The sequence below is a fragment of the Martes martes genome (genome assembly GCF_963455335.1).
Source record: "Martes martes genome assembly, chromosome: 3".
NCBI classification, from domain to species: domain Eukaryota; kingdom Metazoa; phylum Chordata; class Mammalia; order Carnivora; family Mustelidae; genus Martes; species Martes martes.
This window is the reverse complement of record NC_137890.1, coordinates 177,810,664-177,830,255: the sequence shown is the minus strand read 5'-3', so window position 1 is coordinate 177,830,255 and position 19,592 is coordinate 177,810,664. Positions and strand designations below refer to the sequence as shown.

The 19,592-nt window shown below is 42.4% G+C and overlaps 1 protein-coding gene across 2 annotated transcripts in view; it reads right to left on the bottom strand.

The window, feature by feature from the left end:
• KLF7 (KLF transcription factor 7) overlaps window positions 1–19,592 on the bottom strand; it is an 85,798-nt gene that overhangs the window by 65,076 nt on the left and 1,130 nt on the right. The gene's annotated exons all lie outside the window — the stretch shown is intronic.

The following is a 19,592-nucleotide window of genomic DNA, read 5'->3' as shown; positions in this document are numbered from 1 at the left end:
CCAATCACTCCTGGGGAAGAACTTGAGGAAAGAAATGCTCATAATATCTATATTAAAAAAAAAAACAAACTGGCACCAACTGCTGACCATAAGCCACCTCTTGAGTTTACGTATACAGACTTTGTTACAAAGGATGTGCAGGAAGATATCATAAAGGCCTCCACTGACACGCACAGTCAAAATCTCTCGCCTGCTGCTATTTGCTGTGTGACATGGAAAGACTCTTAACTCTTTCTTTCCTTTCCTTCCCTCATTTTCTTGTCTGTGTAAGGAATAACATAAATGTATTTAAAAAGAAGGTTACAAACAAAACCTTTAACCAGTAATACATTTACTCAATGCTAACAATATCTCTAGAACATGGAATGTAAGGACTTCTTTACGTAGCAAGACTAAAACTCCAGCCACAAATATAGCAGGGAAGTTATAAACCCAAGAGACTAGTAGTAAATGAAATAAAAGTATCTAAAGGTTCCAAGTTTTGTCAACCCCAAATGTCTGTTCCATTTTAGATTCCTTTTGAGTGGTAACTGTAAACTTCCAGGAAAACATTTTGAGAACATTCAGGGGAAGTATATAAAAGAGCTGTGAGATGAACAGGAAAATTCCTTGACTATTTCTGATGCGACTGAGAAAGTCACTAAAGAAATATTCTCTCTTGGCATCCTGTTCTTTTCCTTATATCCCGTCATGATATATACTTCTGGGTGTATTTATCTTCCAGGTCCACTGCTAGACTCTAAACTCCACAAGAGCAGGGACAATGTCTACCTGGGTCACTACTGCATCCTCAGCACCTAGTTCAGTGCTTAGCACATAGAGAGCCCTCAGAAAAAAGGAAGGGAAGGAGAAAGAGAGGGAGGAATTGAATGTATGAATTAAAGAGAACCAGGAGAGTGATGCCATCCAGACAGTGTCATGGGTTGTTCTTGACTTTACACCCTGTCATGAGCAACTAACAACTATTCATCAACAAGACACCACTGAGAAACTCCTAAAGAAAGAGAACCCCCCCAAAAAAATCACAGAAGAAAAGTGAAGCGCATCTACAAAATTAAGCACTCTCTACTTCCTTCCCAATAATCTCAAAGGTTTACTATGTCCCAGTATGATTATCCTAATATGTTCATCCCTTGTTAATGGATGACATACTCTGATCAGCAGGGCCAGTTGACTTCAGGGACTAGGACTGAGTTCTGTTCTGATGTGAAGTAGCCAAGAAAAGGCAGGTGGACAGGTGGACAGGAAAAGGACAAAGTAGTCCCCATCGCCAGAGTGTTTTAGAGACATGGGATTCTTCTGTTCTATTCTCTTCACCTAGACCACTCTTCCATTAAGACTTCTGCTCTATAGTCCTCAATTTCTTCCCATTTTCACTTAAAGGTGAGGTTGGTAGAAATCAAAACCCACAAGAACCAAATACACTTTGGGTCACTCCCCTTCCCTCACTACTCCCAGTCTCTCTCTGACAGGGGCTTCTTAAGTACCAGGGCTAAGGATAGGGGGCCCTTGATCCTTTCCTCTGAGTCAGACAAACCAATGTAAAACCACCCCTGAGGCCTCCTGTCTTCTTTCCTGCACTCTGGGCCCTTCCCCTTGCTTTGTGGGGCTCCTTCCTCCCCTCCTCTAGAGGCATGCTGCTCCCTCTTCGTCAGACTTCATTTTGGGTAGGGGGAAGCCTTTCCCTTGTACTTTGTTTCCCTGAGGGCTCTCCTCCCCCAGAAATAACTACTTTCCAGAATATCCTGGCAGCAAAGCTTCTAAATTTCCTTATACTTCCTTTATTCACTCCTGCTCAGGAAAGAAAGTAATTGGTGATTGAAAGGAAAGGTAAGGAAAGGAAAGGGGAAAGAGGGGGAAAGGAAAATGAAAAGGAAAAGGAAAGGAGAAGAGAAGAGAAGAGGAGGAGGGGGAGGGGGAGGGGGAGGAAGAGAAAGAAAGGAAAAAAAGTGCAGTGCTCACTCATCTCTGTTCAACCTGACCCCTTCCTGGAGGGCTTGACGCTATCCGATGCCATATGGGAAGCACCTTGGGGAGAGGTAGGCCTGGGGAAACCTGGTGAACTGCTGTTTGGTGGACCACACGCTTTCCTGGATGGGTTTGCCCCTAAGCTAGCAGGATGTGGGGACAGGGTAAATACCAGGAAGCCAGAATGAAATGGCCCTTCCCAACTGGGTCTAAATCCAATTTTATCAATGATATACTGGATATTTAACCTCCCTCCTCTCTCTCTCTGGTTCTTGTATCTATTTTCTCAAATAGGTTAGGGAGGGGAGAAGCAGACTTCATTTACTGGTTGCATGAAAGAACAGCAATTGTGCTATAATTATAGATAATTTTTAACAGTCCAAATTATTGATCTTTCCAAGAAGCTTGGTAGTTTTTAAACTAACATATAAGACTTTTATATATATAAAAAACAAGGAAAACATAAGTGGCCCATTATTCCATCACCTGAACTGCTCTTTTAAAAACAAATGAAAGTAATGAACATATGCGAAAGCAAAGACATTTCAATGGAACAGAAAGGATATAAAAAGTAAAAATGGGGGTACCTGGGTGGCTCAGTCATTTAGCGTCTGCCTTTGGCTCAGGTCAAGATCCCAGAGTCCTGGGCTCAATCCGGCATCAGGCTACGCTGCCTCTCCCTCTCCCACTCCCCTTGCTTGTGTTCCCCCTCTCACTATGTCTCTCTCTGTCAAATAAATAAATAAAATCTTCTAAAAAAAAAAAAAAGTCCCTTTCCTCACCCCCCAGCACCCTCTCCCTCCTTCTCCCTGAAACTGTCAACAAGTACTTATGTATATTCTTTTATTTGAAATGCTAAGCATATCAGCATGTACAATAGACATTTTTATTCTCTTTTTTCTCCTTTGCAGAAGATAATTGGCTTTTCATTTTAACAGTCAAGAGACCCCAGTTGCAAAGAGGCTGGGGTGGGGGAGGCCTGGATTCCTTCTAGCTTGCCACTCTACCCCAACTCATAGATAGCTCCCTCCACCGCCCCACCTTTTCTAGGTGATTCCTCCTCCCACACCCACCCCATTCCCTTAGAGCCAAGGGCCTCAGAAGGAACCAAGCCATCACTGGATAACTATATAATCACATGTCACCACTGGGAGAAGCTGGGTAGAAGGTGAATGGGAGTCTGAATTATTTTTGCAACTCACCGTTGAGTCTATAATCATTTCAAAATAAAAAGTGTTTTTAAAAGGGAAAATAAGTCAGGGCTTCATGGAGAAAGCCACAGCAGAGGAACCCTAAAGCGGGAGAGGAGGAGGAGGAAACGACAATGACCAAACTCTTCGATAACATAATGTGCTGAAGACCAATGTCAGCCCCTGGCCTCTGCTCCCTGCACAGTGTCCTCTGGCCAGGGCTGCAGATCAGCTGGCTCTTGAAATGTTTTAGGACTGGTTTGATTTTCTTTAAAGAACAAAACAATGTTTTCCAATAAAGCTATTTGTTATGAACTTGGAAATGTTACCACTAGATCTAAAGCATTTTATGCTGTCTTTTTTTTTTTTTAATAGTTGAGTGTGTTTCTATCCTCTTTAAAAAAATCAAAACTAAACCTTAAAAGTACATAAATATTTAATTTTGCAGAGAAAGGTATGGCTCTCCAGATGGGGAGTCATCCAATTCGTGATCTCAAGCATTTTATGGCCACACTTCCCTGCAAATCACACTGACGGCAAAAACCCAGCTGCATACTCAAGTGTTTTGTCACATTCCTGACCCCAGAATCAAATTTCTCATGTGGCAGGTTGAGCCAAAGGGATGTCCTGACAAGTCCCTAGAGAAGTAGGCTGGGAGGCTGACATTCCTGACCCTCTTCATCCTCACTTTTCCTTGAAAGTCTGGAGCTAGAGCAACCTGGAAGCTGTGAGCTTCAGGGACCTCAGCCCACTCTACCCACTGTCAGGGGAGAGCTGTGTCTTCGATCTGACCCAACAGACAGAGCAAGAGAGGCCCATGCCAAGCTACCATTTAGGCCGCTTCCCAGGGCCATCCCAGGTGCAAACTTCTACTTCTCATGGGGATAAAAAAAAAACAGAGCCACTCCCCCCCCAGAAGAGATGGACTAAACTCTGGTGGCCCCTCACAAGCAGAGATCTAAGTGTACCCACATTTCCACCAGTGCTCCAGGTGAGGCGGTATTGAGCAGCCTTTGACCTGACATTCTGGTCTCCTAAATCCTCATCAGTATGGCGCCTATCTTCAGTGGCGCGGAGATCTCAGCATCCGTCGTGGAGTCAGTGTGGTCCTCATCAGAGAGATCAACCTCCCATCTTATCTAAATTTACCTCCTAGTAGGGTTGCCCTAGGCTGGGATAAGAGTTCATGTTCCAGACAGCATGCGTGGTGATCTGTCACTCCAATACCTATAGGACATAAGCTGGGTTTCCTTGGAAGTCAAGCTAAGAAGTCATGGTAAGTCTTGGACTTCCTACGCAGGTAAGTCCCCATCTTCTTATCATCTAACAACATGTGACAGTACATTGTTAGTGAGTCATTTCAGCCACACAGACTTCCACTTTCAGAAGCAAACTGTCCCCAGGATTCTCACTTCTACACAAACCCCAAACCAATCTTTATCCTTGGGTACTAACACACACACACACACAACTGTTTCCTGCATGGTAAAATACTTTAATTTTTAAAAATGCACCTAAAAATTAAGCAAATTTGCTATATTTATCCAGAAGTTTTGGCATGCCATAGATTATAAACTAAAGTTACTTTTTCAAAGTTTATGTAAAAACTAGTGCACATGTGTGCGTGTGTACATGCACACACACACACACACACACACAGAAATGTCCCCACTTTTAGACAACCAGTAGGAAAAGTTTTTCCAAGTGCTGTATATCACAAGTAATAGCCTTATTTGGACAAATAAAAAGCTACTCCTCAGAAAACTGAACAGAAATCATAGGGAGGAAGCAAGCCAACAAGAAGTGCTAGTTTAAAGGTTGAAACAAAAGCCTTTCCTACCACAGAATAGAAAACAATAATATTGTATAGCATGTGACAGTTTACAAGTCACTTTCACATCCATATATCATTTGATTATGACGATCCTATTATTATAATCCCCATATCGCAGATGGGAAAATGCCGTTTAGCAATTTGCCTGGTCTATACTTCCAAAGTCAGGACAAAATTCCAGGTTTTCTGACTCCAAATCTCTTGAATTTTCTACCACACCAGTATTTCTCAAACTTCATTTTCATTCCACCTCTATGCATTTTTACCAAATCAATATTCTATCTGTACAATCATTTCCCTATCATTTTCTTTTTTAATTGCCTAAGATGTTATGTATTAAGGTTGCATATATCTTAAAATATTTTTCCTGTAAATGCTATCCATAAAAGATAACCATAGAATTAAAAACAACAAACCAAAATGATATTATTAACTTATAGCTGGATGTTTGTGTGCCAGAAGCTCTGGTTCTGAGATCTGTTCTCTCTTTCTGAGAAGAGGAAGATGAAGAAGGAAAAGAGGAAGAAGGAAGAGGAAGAAGAAGAGAAGGAAGAGGAGGAGGAGGGGAGAGAGAAAGTGAGAAAGCAAAAAAGCAGAAAGAGAAGATGGAGAAGGAGGAAGAGAAGAAAGAAAGATTATCAAGCCTTTGGTGTTAAGGACATACTATCACAAAGCTGGGTCTTTCTCCTTGAGTTAGTCAAAAGGATTGAAAAAAAAAAAAAACTAAAAAGGGAAAAATACCGCTTCCCATGGTAGTTTGTTGTTATTTAACACTGCACTCTTGAAACTTAAGAAGTGCATCCCACCCTTTGGGAGGCACTGCCTTGAACCATGCTGCACCACACATTGTGTTAACATGAGAATATATTTAAACTATTGAAAAGGGGGCTCACAATACTTGAAGGTCCAATATTGGCTTGGACTGAAATAATGATCTCTAAGGCTCAGGGAGGTTACCTGCAAACTGAGGAGGGGGAAGAGAGATTGTAATGAGGTGTCCCATGCTCTTCAAATTCTAATATTTGTAAAATTCTAGTCTTTAGGAAGAGGGAGCACAAAAAGAGGAGATCATGGAAGTAAAAGCAGGAGGAAAAAGTAGGCAGACACATCTTAGGTAGGAAAACGAAGGGTTTGTTTTTTTTTTTTTTTTTTGCATTCTGCTTCTCTTTCATAGGAAAACTGTGCAAGGACACTTTAAGTCCACATGCCTGTTTTTTTTTCCCCCTTTTCTTTTCTTTTCCCTCATTCCTTGAAATATTTTTTTCGGAAATATTTTAATGGTAAGCTAATTCGCACAGTAAAATAGCTATTAGTCTAAAAAGTATTTAATATGTATAGTAACAGGATAATGATGCTGGACCTTTACTTAGCACTCAAGTTTTTAAAAAGAAAAAAAAAAGGAAAAGGAATTGGGAGACTGGAGAAAGGAAGGAGAAACCCTCAGCATCAAGTATTTCAAAGAAATGGCTTTTTTAAACAGGAAAAGTACGACCCTGAAATTCACCATCTGGTCAACCTAAGTGATATCCTTAGTAATATAAGGGAGCCAATATAAAATAATAAATTTTTTTAAATACCTCTAATGTAGAACAGCATCCTGAAAGCATTAGAAAATGAAGGCCAAGTGCCTTGCTGGCAGTATTTGCGTGCCAAGGGTAGGAAGAAAGCAAATTACTTGATTCTCAGGAAAGTACTTTATTATAATGTCCTGGACTTCTTCACACAAAAAGCATCATTTCCTCCGTGAAACAAGTCATATAAAATCCACCTCAACAAAAAATAAGCAGTTAAAGCAATTAATGGGATTCTGTACAACATGCCTCTATGTCAGACTGAGAAACCTGTTATGTGTTTTTCTTCCTCAAAAAGGAGTCTTTCCCACTACTGACCCACTGGGTCTCCGGGAGAGACAAAAGAAACCCTGACAATAGCAGCCATTTGGTAATGAGGGCTCTCTGACCAAAAAATACTTTTTGTTTGGTATTGTCCCATTTTGCTCTCACTTAGACCAAGAAGGGGATGGATTTAAGCTCAGGAAACTCAGTTTCCAAATTGGAAAATGTTGCAAATACCAGTAAGGAATGAACATGCTCTGGAGCAACTGCTCAGCCCAGGCAGGGAGAGGGGTAAACCAGATGGTCTTTTCCACCCCAGATTTCAAAGATCTGCAACAGAACCTGGATGACTAGGAGAAATTCAGATGCAATTTGGAAGCTGCTCTATAAAATAGACTCCCAAACAAAGACATTCAATAAGGCAGAGAAATCGAAGACACAATGAAAATGAATTCTGGGTGAGAGTATAAAGCAATCCAGCTTGAGACTGGGGTGGACAAATAAAGGTTGTTCCCAAATCATAGCATTTTGGGGGGGGGGGGCGGGGAAGGTGCCTCAGAGAGCGGCCAGACTAGGACTCACAAATCCAAACGTATGCTGTCCAGGTCAGAGATCAGAAATGAAGTTAGGTAGAAATAATGCAGATAAGGTTAACTGATGAGCACACAATCTGTCTAAAAACATTCAAATTAAAAAGAAAATTGAAATATGTATGCTGGCCAAATAAAACACCTCTTCAAGCCAGTTCAGCCTAGAAGCTTCCTGTTTGTGTCCCTGATAATCTAACTCTTCCTAGCTCTACCCTAAACTAAGTTCTAGCCAGAAGGAAAGGGATCACATCATTTGAAGATAAGCACAAAATAGTGGGTATATGTGGCAGAGCCAAAATGGTAGGATTATGTTCCACACTGAGATGATGTTAAATAGAAAAAAAAATTAAATGATACTAAAGCAAAAATCCTCTGCATGTCTTTGGTTCAGGTATACTAAGTTCACATGAGAACAAATTACCATCTAGTTGAACACAAAGCTACGAGAACTGGGGAAGATGTATGTAGAGAGAGGTTGTTCAAAGCAAAACAAAACAAACCAAAACACCTAAGTAATCAGAAAGTCAGACAGTTAAATCTGTAGTTAAATTTGTCACAATGGCCCTGGATTAGATATGGCAAATGGAGTAGGGTACTTACAACACTTACAGCTTGTTTTTTAAAATACATTTTTTAAAGTTACATGTTCAAGTTTCCTCCTAGATACTTCTCAAGAGCAAGATAAGAAAAATCCTTTCCATTCCTGGTATTGGTTGATGTGTAGTTAAAAAAAAAAAAAAAATTGGATGTGAAAAAAAAAAAAAAGAGTTTAAGATTTTTTTTTAATGAAATTCCAGGAAAAGATCTCATTGATATATTAAGTGGTGTGAAGACTTCCCAGGAAATCTTTGAAGTGGGGAGAAGGATGAGGACATTCTCCCTTGGGATAGCTGGAAGCAGGCTAGAGAAAGAACTGGAAATGTTCCTTCCAGGAGCCCCCTTCCTGCCAGCCAATGGGGCCCTCCTTCCCTGGTTTCTATGTATCAAAGAAAACACAAATACACACACTCCTCAGAAAGAGGAAATGCAGTCTGTGCACCCGGCAGGCATCTCTGAAATAAATCTCTCCATAGGTGCTGGGCTAAACCTTCAATATGAGGAAATAATCTTTGAGTTTTATGGCAGCATATGCATGATTCTTCCCCCTCCCCCATAAAACTCCCAACATGAACAACCACATCAAATTATTGCTTTTCAGAGGCCAATTCAAAAACACCCTACTTTATCACAGAAAGAATATTCCTTGTGTATGTGAGTGCTTCCATTATATCTTATTTGAAGGAGGAAAATGAAATAAAAATCCTATCTGAGATATTTATAGATCTCATAAAACCTGATTCACTCTCATAAGCTGCTGTAAGCTCAGTCATCAGGTAAGGCAGAAATGGCAGGTGTAGTAACCAGCACTGTATTATGTTATATATGCCTAATTCTGGCTCTTAAAAAAAATAACCACATGCTGGAAAAACTTAAGGGAAGTAAGTCATAAGTAAGACTGGAGACAAAGAAAGGGGAATGGGTTTGGAAATGTGCATGAGCAGGCCAGCCAAATTTCAACATGTCACATAGGCCCAGTTTCAGGGGACAATGGGTATGCTAGTCTTTCCCCAGTTCTAAGTACAAGTGACTTCATAAGAGCTTTCCCTGTGGGATGGATAAAGGAATACCATGCCCAATGCCCAGACCTCTCTCTTGCCCTGCTTTCCATCATTCACCTTCTCTTGGATACTCCAGGATCACTGGTATCATAGATCAGTGATACCATTTAGAAAAAGAGCCTGTGCCACTTCGCACTGCTATTGAGAGGAAAGATAGTTGAAAATGGAGAAGAAATGAGCGTTTGTTAAGTGGATGCTAATGCCAGACATTGGGCCAGAGAGTCAACATGCCTGCCTTATGGAAGCAGTATTAACTCCATTCCACAGATGACAGAATGAGGCTCAGAGATAGTCTCAAGGTTTCAGCTCTGCCTTATTCCAAAACTTCCATGTAATTTGACTACCACCAAACACTGTGACCTGAAGGAGATACAGCATAGTCCAGTCCTTTTACAGATGAAAAAAACAAGCCCCAGGAAGAAGACAGACCAGAGAATTATTCAAATCCATATAGGTCCATCAGTTGCCAGGCCATGACCTTTAGCTTCTGTCCTGGTGTCTCCTATCTCGCCAAGCATCAGTATAAATGTTAAAAACTCAGAGTATTGAGCAGACTGCCTGGTTGGATCCTCACTTCCAAGCTGTGTGACCTCAGGCGAGTCATTTAATACCTCCAGCCTCAATGTCTCCATCTGTAAAATGGAGATATGCAGAATCTGTACCTCACAGAGTTGGGAGGATTAAATAAAATGCTGCATATGATGAGTTCAAATGAGATCATTTCCAGGGAATCTTTTATATATATTAGATATTGTAATAATATCTAATACCTAATATCATAATAATGCTTATTATGACGACAGGAAGAGTCGCCAAGAGAAAAGAGGGAAGAGGAAAGTGCGTTCCATGGACACTGGTTTTGCAGTTGCTTTGCAACTGCGAAAAAGACAACTTGCTTAATCTTCCTCTGCTTCAATTTTCTCACCTCCGAATGGGAAATTCTGCAATATCTCCCTGCTCCTTAGTTACAGAAAGAATGTGTTAATGACAAGAGACCATGAGCAAGACACTCGGAGCCCTTCTGACTGAACCCTTAATACAGATGCTTGTTAGACTCTCCAAGTAAATAGGAAAATCCCCATCACGGAGGAAATGATCTCTTGGTCCATACAAAAAAAAAAAAAAAAAACAGGAACCTTGATGTAGAGAGGCAAACGCACCAGTAAGGGCTGAATAACCTTAGAACAGCAACTCGGTTTGCCATTGAGCAGCATGTCCGGTGGCTCACAGGAGAATCAGCCCCAAATAGGTCCTCCTTGCAGCAGACCCCTCCTGCCACCATAGGCAGGAACTGGGGTCTATGAACAGGGTCTATAGTGGCCATCTGTACAAACACTGAAAGCTCAAAAGGTGTGGGTAGGGGGAATCTATTTCCACTCCTTTGTACGTTGACAAATTTGCCGCCTCTCCAAAAATAAGAGCCAGCGCTATGACCACTCCATTGAATTCCGGCTAACCGCTCCGGAAGGTGAGTCTGTGAGCAGGGTCGGGAGCAGGCAGGCACTCCCTTGCACAGCAACTGCTCCACAGCTAATTGCCGTTTTCACAGCTGGGTTGAGCTTTCCAAAAGGCATCCTTCAACCCTAAGCTCTGAGCTCCTCTCATGATGTTCTTTCTTGCCAACCATACCCCCATCAAAGACAGTTTATAGATAAAAGGATGTAGCTATAGTACATACATTTTTGCAAACATCACAGTGTGAAACAGAGGCATTTCTAAGGCTTCTTTGTGAAGATCACCACATGCCATGGTCATTACCACAAGAGCTAAGCCTTCCACGGACAAGGAGGCAGCCTCCTTGCCTGAATGTCCTCAGTGGCAATTCTTCCACAGTTTATTTTTGCTCCTCTTACTAGAAACATGGGTCCTTTGAAATCCTTTATAAACAGAGTCTACTTCCAAACAGTGAGGTCAGTAAGTATGGAGAGCTGCTACCTAATGCCTACCTGGCATCACCCACAGATGTTCATGCATGCACCCATCCCTTTAAAACCACAGAGCAGGCTGAGGTAAGTGGAAACTCATGGTCGAGGGCCTGCCGAGAATGAATTATTTGAAGCACTGCATGGCTGCAACTGAATGCCCAACACCACAAAGGTACCAGAAACGGAATTTGACCAGGTTAAGCAAACCTCTAGTGGGTCACAGGAATGTGAGCCAAATGGGACTGCATTTGACACTTTAAGGCAAGGGAAAGCAAAACAAGAAGGATGAAACAACGCTTGGGCCATCACTATTAGCCACTGAGCTGGACGAAGTACATCCACCAGCACTGTCCTGCTTTATTCTAAACCTCCATTACACTTGGACTCCAAGTTACACTAGAAAGCAGGAATTTCCATATAAGCAGCAGACACCTGCAACTCTGATATATCTAAGATTAATTCTCCATAGCTTAATGGCTCAAAGTCTTGGCGGCATACTGGAATAACCTGGAAGCTTTAAAAAATACTGATGCTTGGATTCTACCTAAAGGGATACTGACTTGATTGGTCTGGGGTGCAGCCATGCTTGAAAACCACTGCTGCAGACATAGTCAAATTTTAACGCACCAACATATCATAATCCCTACATATCAACTGAATGCATACTGTGTACAAGGCTCTCTATGAACCTAAAGGGTTACATATTAAAAGCTGATTATCAAAATTATAAGCAAGGCATTAACTCTGCTCTACATCAAACAACCTAACTGGAAAAACAAGTGAACAGGAAAAAAAGACAAGAGAAGGAAGGAAGGAAGGAAATAGAGGGAGGGAAGAAGGAAGGAAGGAAGAAAGAAAGGGAGAAAGAAAAAAGAGGGAGGGAGGGAAATAAAGAGAAAGTCTATTACAAAACAAAACTAAAAGGCATCATGAAAAATTAAAAAGTTCTACACAAGAGTGTAGAAATAGTAAGTTACTATCGGCCAAGGGAAGGGAAAGGAGTTTCCTGGAAGATGTGGCAACCATCTGAAAGTTAAAGGATGCATAGAATTTGGACAAACAGAATCAGAAGGGAAGAGGCAGAAAGAAATAATAAGTTGAAGGAAATTACACAAATAAAGACCAGAGCAGGAAAAGCACAGCGATCCAGTTTGGATGGCGCTTACTGCACATAAAAGGGGGAAACGTGATAATTCCCCAGGCCAAGCTGAACATCCTAGAACATCCTGACTCTTAGAAGTTTGGCCTCATTCTGTGTGCAACGGGGAGACATCAAGAGCTTGAAAACATGGTGATGGAGGTAGAAACAGAGTCAGGGGCGGTGTCAGGGCTACCCTGAGGAATGGGAGAAGGAGCGGGAAGGTGAAGCCCACGGTGAGGTAGTGCAGTGGGATTCTCCTCTGACTGGATGCAAGGGAAGAGAGCAGCCAAAGATGACTAGAGCTTCAAACGTAGATCACAAGAAGAAAGACCATCTCAATAAAATAGACTAGGCAGCCAGGAAAGGAGGAAAGATGTTGCTGAGTTCAAGCTTTGTGACACAGTCAACTGAGGTAATCATGTGACAACCCCAAAAGCCTTTGTTGTCCATTCCATGTTTGCAACCCATCCCCGCATTGGGGACCTGAAAGTCAGGAAAATATCCGAAGTTAGAGATTCAGGATACAGCTCTGAAGAAATGAAGAAGTCTCCATTTGGAGAGGAAACTGCAGTTTCTAAGGTTGTAGAGGTGAAACAGATCAGTGAGATGAGTTCCCACAGAGAATTCTCACCATCGTTAAGTCCCCAAGACTGGGTAGAGAAGGTAAAAAAATCACCAGGCAGAGGGGTGAAGAGCACCCTGTGTTTCCCTTCCTTCAGAGGTATACTGTGGACTTAGGCCTACTTCATCCACCAGCCCCAAAGGGACATTTTGAAAAGTGCACAGAAGCTGACTTTCTTCCCAACTGCTTATCTCAATATGTCGCTTTTTTTTTTGTTCAAATTTGTAAAATATTACAACCTCAATGCCCATCCAGCCTACTCTAGTAATTTTTAAAAACTTCAAAAAAAGTTTTCCTGAATTGGCACATGACTGCTATTACCATTTTGTGCGGTCTCTTTGTTGGCAAGCTGTCAGAGAAAAAGCCATTTCACATTGGATGCTTTCTACATAAAACCCCAGTTCTACTGTCCATCCCAAAGCCCTACCATATACATCATGCACATTCTTTACTCCCACTCTACCTGTTATCACTGACGTGACAGACTTTTTTTTAAAGTAAAACTAGAGTTGAAACTGGGGGCTTATTTTTTTTTTCAGGACAGTATATATTTTCCAGGTCACCACACATTATTATAAAAGTGGAAAAGGGATTCAGTCAGACTCATAAGCCTTTACCAAGATATTTAATAGCTTGGTTTAAGTCCCAGACAATTCCAAGATCCCATGTACCCATGGTGTTCTAAGTAAAAAAGGGGGATTTTCTTGTTCCCTTTAAGGGGAGGGACGGAAGGAGAGAGGAGGTAAGAACGAGAAGTGACTCCAAGTATATCCAGACAGTATAACCAAAAGCAAGCAAACTGATGTGGGCATCCAAAAAGGGTCCTGAGTCCTGGAAGAGCCATCAGCGTTAACAATAGCTATGACCTTGCAGAGTTCAATGTTTCAACTGCTTTAACAACCACTTGGTCCAACACTAGCATCTTAGAACTAAAGAAACCCAGACCCCTTTCATGATTTGAAATTCCAAGAAGCTATGGTCCTAGGTTTAGTACAAGGCCTGGGGCCTGACTTTCAATATGACCCTCAGGAAATGTCAATAAACCCATATTCAGAAATAGATATCACATGTGGCTCTACATTCATTATTTTAATTACATCTAATCATTTCCAAATGACATGGATGCTGTTTCCTGGCCATTACAGACATGTGTATTCACACTGTATATTCATCTGCCCTAAAAAACGCCACCAGCCCCAAAGTGCCATTAGCTAAAAGAGCAACAAGACTTAGTAAATCTCAAGCATGTTTTATAAACAAGCTTGTGGCAAAAGTGGGTAAATACAGACAAGCACAGGTCAGTGTTCGAAAACTCACAGGACTTAAAATTTCTTTTTTTGGCAATTACGTTCTGATTCTGTATCACTTACTTTTGAACATGCTTACTCTCCCCTATTGGAGTCAAGCTTACAGGTCAGACTCTATACGTGCACTGTCACTCAAAGAGTATTTTTGTACATAACCACAATTAAGGAATGAAGGATTTACTGTGAGATATTTTCTATATTTTAACATAAACAAAGGAAATCTCACAAGGTGTGACTGGCTGCACCCACCAGCTCAACCAGGAATGGTATCACTATGAAATCAGAAGTCCCCCACACCTCAAGCAGGCTGACACTAGGCCCATATTCCAAGGCTGCAGCTGACCCTTGGCTGTAAGACCAATCGACCACATGTGTGGTGGGTAGGGCTAGTAGAAGTTGCTCTAATGGAGGCAGAAATGGCCACAATAGCAGGACACTTCGCAAGTCCTCCGTCACACCAAAATGCCAAGTAAGGAAAACAAAAAGGACTCAAGGCAGTAGAACTCATTCTCCAAATCAGCAGCTGCAGATAAAGGCAACCAAGATCATGACCATTTTTAGGTAAAAGCATGTGCTGGTAAGAGCAAGACTTCATTTATTTTGGGAACTCTTAAACTAAATTGAAAAAGGATGGTTTCTCAAGTGGATGTTCTAGGCTGAGCACACAACGGAACGGGGTGGTGGAGTGCCTTGGGCAGGCTTGCCCAGGTTACAGGTGACATTAATGATGAGATACTGTAAACTGTTCCACTGACTTTAAACCATTAGTAGTTGTAAAGCTTCCTAATCACTGTACTTGGGTAGATCCAGGAGTTTGGGTTAAAACGTTTCTACTGGTTTACGCTAAGTAAGCATTCAGATGATTCAGGAAAACAAAGGGATTTGTTCCGTAGAGAGACTAACTCTCCACCCCTCACTTCTGGCACCACTCAGGTTAAATTGGGGAGCTGTCCTAAACTTTCAGCAAATCCCAATTCCAACATACATGCTCACGGATATACTGAGTGAACCAGAATCACGAAGGCGTTCTCTGCATTGGCCAGTCACAGGGTCCAGCATAGGTGAAGAAAAGAAAAGAAAACAAAACAAAACCCTTGCACACTACTACAAACTGCAGAGATAGGGGGCGTCAGCTATTCCAACAACATGAGCCAGTGGGGGCCGGCCAGAGTAAACGGTACTCTTCTTCGCGCAATGGGCACGGAGTGATTGAAGAAGACTGCAATGCCTTCTTGTGCTCAGAAAGTTAAAATCAGGAATCCTCAGAAGGGAGAAGAATCTGAAGATTTATAAGAGGGGCTACTAAAAGCCCCATTAGGACCCTCTCTAAACTCTTCCCATTTAAGCGGAGAGGCAAATAGCCCCCACTGGCATTTATATTTAGAATGGGCTGGAAGAGAGGAAGAGCCCACATCTGAAGGTCTCTGACATACCCATAACATAAATCATTTCAGGGTGAGGCTGTCACCGTGCATCTTCTGCTCTGCCCTTTAAATGGATTGGACCCCAACATCACATTCTCCTCGGGGTAGGGAGTGGGGGGGTGGGAGTTTCATGGAGAACAAAGAAGTCACCACTTCCTTTATCCTCCCACGAAAGACAGATGTAGTAAAAATATCTGCAGTGTAACATCCACTCACTTTAAAATACTGAACTGCAAACAGGTAGACCGAATGATAATGTTTGTGAGCCCCTAAATCTACACAAAGATGTATCTACTAAAAAGAACATGGAAACCAGTCTATTAAAGAAAGGCTAAGTGTGTGATTGATTGCACTCACATGTGCTCTCATTTGTAAAGCTACATTTAGTGGTTGCATCCTTATATAGAAAATCTGAATAACGGGACAGTTTTCATTTTGTTTTTTCATCTACCAAGTCACTGTTTCAAATAAAAAAAAAAAAAGATTTATGGTAACTGAAGAGCATACAAATAACATACAAAAAGGAAAAAAAAGCCAGCTATTTTATCCTTTCAGTGTGGTTAGCAAGGCTCCTTTGTGTCTACAAATTTCCCTGGGTGGTGCTGTTGCCAAGAAATTCTAATTCATGACAAGGTTTTCTGCAAATTGGGGACAGAGGCAGACCTGCAGATGCAGGGACCCTATAGTTTGCTTTGTCTTTCCGGCTGAGACAGCACCTCGCTGCTCAGGTCTGTAGAAGTCAGTGCAAAGGCAAGATCACCATAAAGAGGAAGAAGCAATGTGGCTCCCAGAACAAATCCCATCCCTTGTATCATGAGGCTGTTCTTGGAAGGCAACCATTTTTGTAGGTTGTCCCCTAGAGATGCCTCATATCAAAGGCCCTTGTAAAAAGCGTTCCACAGTGCCTGAAACCAAGATGAAATTGCAGTGTTATGGGGACACTTTAGTTCGTACAGTAGCCAAGTATGCCATTAGTTTAAAACAATGGGGGAATGGGGGGAGGAGGGAGGAATGTTCTATGATTTATTTATTTGTTTCCAGTAGCAGTGGAAAATTTTCTCTAAGCAAAAAGGAGGCCTGAAACTGACCCCATCTGCCAATTATGAATCAGCATTAACAACAAGCATAATTCCCTAAGAGTTTTCAAGTAAACATACCATGCTCCTCAATGGCATGGAGCAAAGCTAAGTGCAAATAAGACTCAGAACTTCATTACTTGACCTGCACTCGTGAAAGAGCAGACTAGGTAGACAAAATCTATCCAAATTCTAAAAGTCTTTGTAGCTTCTTGGGAAAAAATAACCAAGAGTATCATACCAAATCCTTTTTATTTTCCAAATCAGCAGTGGGTCCAGAAAAATCACGACTTCTACAGGCAACAAAACTCATGAATCATCAAGTGGCACCCTATAAGCTACTCCGGCTTCTGTCCTACCTTTGACTTTTTCCTACTTTTGCTCAGATGGCTCTTGGAAAATTTCCTGCAAGTTTCCGAAGAACCGAAGGCTGGTAGCCTTAAGAGTTGTGCGTCAGCTGAATTCCATAAAATAATAGACCACATAAGCACAGTGTAATTTACAGTTATATGACAGGCAGAGATGATGTTACTTGGGCCGAGTGCTTAAGTATGCAGTCAGAGCCCAGGAATGGAGAGCTGTTAATGTAGGATGTGCATCTGGATTTTAAAATTACACCGGCAATGATTTTCAGAGTTGGAGCTGTAGGTTGCTAAAGACATCACTGCCTGAAAGCCCAATGTCAAAATGATGACCCCCATGACAGGAGGACCATCCCAAGCTCACTGACTGTTAAGCAGGACAATTATTCCAGGCCACAGTTTAAAATAAAATCCCCAAAGAGTCCATCCTTAATTTTCAGATGCACAGATGTTCTTGGGTTTATTATCCAAGCCACTCTTTCTCTACAAACCAAATCAGATTATTGGAATCTCTGTATTTCGCTCATCTCCTCAAGGCCAGGTACACTGTTCACTTTCAGAGAACATCTAATAATTGCTCCTCATCTGACCTCTAAAATCTGATTACCCCAGAGCATCAGGAAACTTCCTCCTGCCTGGGGGTTCTTTGTAGCAATCTTCTTAAGCCATTTTGAGCAAAGGAGTCTCAAAATTTCACCATGTGATGGTTGACTTGGCCCCGACACTTCCATATAACCATCCCCCCTCCTTACACTCAGAAGCAGCAAGGGGGACAGGTCGGCAGGGGCGGGGGCAGGAGAGGGAGGAAGGAAGAGATGGAGGTTGGAGGTTTTGTCATCAGCATGAACTTAGAGTCACAGTCACCTTTCAAGAGAGCAGTTGTGACTACAGAGACCAGGGCAGAGAGCTCCTTAGAGCGATATCTTCTTTAGCAGAGCTTCCCCACAAGTTATGTTTCAGTGTGGACTATGAGCATGCCTCTCAAATAGCTTGGCAAAGGGTTTTAAGGTAAGAGTAGTTGCTGGTTGGGGAGGGTTAAGTCAAGAAGGAGGGAGGTGTGTGTGTTGGGGATGGGGGGTAGGGGGGGGTGAGATTCCTTGGCCTGCAGATAGAAACTAAGCTACAGGTTCCTTGACAGAGGCAAGTAGAAAGGGGTATGGAGAGGAGGGGAAGGAAAAGCACAGAAGGCTTCCGAGGAAACAATAGATCTAATACATCCCCTAATTATCAAACCAGTGATGTTTCTTTACAGATCCAGACTCTCTCCTGGATGGTCTAACCAGATCTAGAAAAGCAGGTTTCCTCTGGAGAGGCCTTCCCCAAAAGCAGGCTTTACTACTGTGAAAACTTGAACCAAAACAAAGTTGTGTGATTCATCAGGAGGGAACGCTGTAACAAATAAAGCCAACTTTTTTCCCTCCAACACTGCTTAACAGTTAGTCACAAACAAGGGCTGCCTTGGGCAGGCTGACTAAATCAACAGATTCCCTACCCTAACCTGTCTAGACAGTTGTTAATATGCAACCGGTTTGACACCAGTGGGCTGACAACGTGAAAGGAAAGCTATTTCAGAAAATGAAACTCTGGCAACATTTTGGCTTCCTTAGCATGTGAAATAAAAGGAGGAAAAGATCTAGCGAGACCCTTCCTGAGACAGTCTCATTAGGGATGAGGGAAAGGATGCACTGAAGAAACGCCTTGCGCTATGAAGGCGTGAACTATGTGTGCACTCAGAGACAAAGTCGAGGGTCTCTGCCCGCATCCTTGGACAGCAATGGATTGTGGCCACACAGACAGCAGAGGCCAGCACCTGGAGGAAAACTCACCGCCTCTAATAAGGGCAGAAGAGCAACTAGTAACAAAGGTACAGTCAGAGGATCAGCTTTGCCTCTCCGCTCCCTATACGCAAACCCAAACCTCACTCGCTAAAGCAGCAACTGTTACATCCCAGCCTCAAGCTGGCAAATCCCGCTTCGGATCCTGGCAGAAGAAATTCAGCCGTTCATTAGCCTTAACAAGCTGCTGTCACTGGGTGAAGTTACATGAACAGCCACACACCAAGCCTCTCGCAGTCCTCCCCAAGGGCAGGCTGGTTTCTTCAAGATGGACTGTGCGAGTTCACACTTCCAATGTGCAAATCTAGACTGTCTCCTTGGACGTTCCATGGTGCACACTGGAGTATTTTTAAAGAATACCCATACCCCCCCGCCCCCCACCCACCATCTTTCCTGCAGAGTGTCCCTTCAGCACTTCCTAATCCTTGCTGAGAAAACGACTGTTTCCGCAGCAGATTTAGCACTTTCCACTGACCAGCACTTTCTTTATCCCACTTCACAAAGCCCAGTGAACTTGTCACCAGACCCACTTTGCCCTCAGTGGGATGCCTAGCCAACTTGGCATCAGTGCCCTTCAGCATCATAGGAGTTTCTTAACTAGTCCTCTAAGACAAAGTCAGAGGCGTGGAAGCACACACCACCCTTTGTCAGAGGCTGTGCCTTCTAGCCAGGGAGGGACCCCCCAAACAAAAAAGAGAAAACAAGGATACATAAGGAGGCATTGCACTGGGGAAATCTACAGTGCATGGTCAGCATTCAAGAGATACATCTTCCCGTCGTCCTCCTAGATATCCTTGAGTATCTTTTGTCACTGGGCTCCTCTCC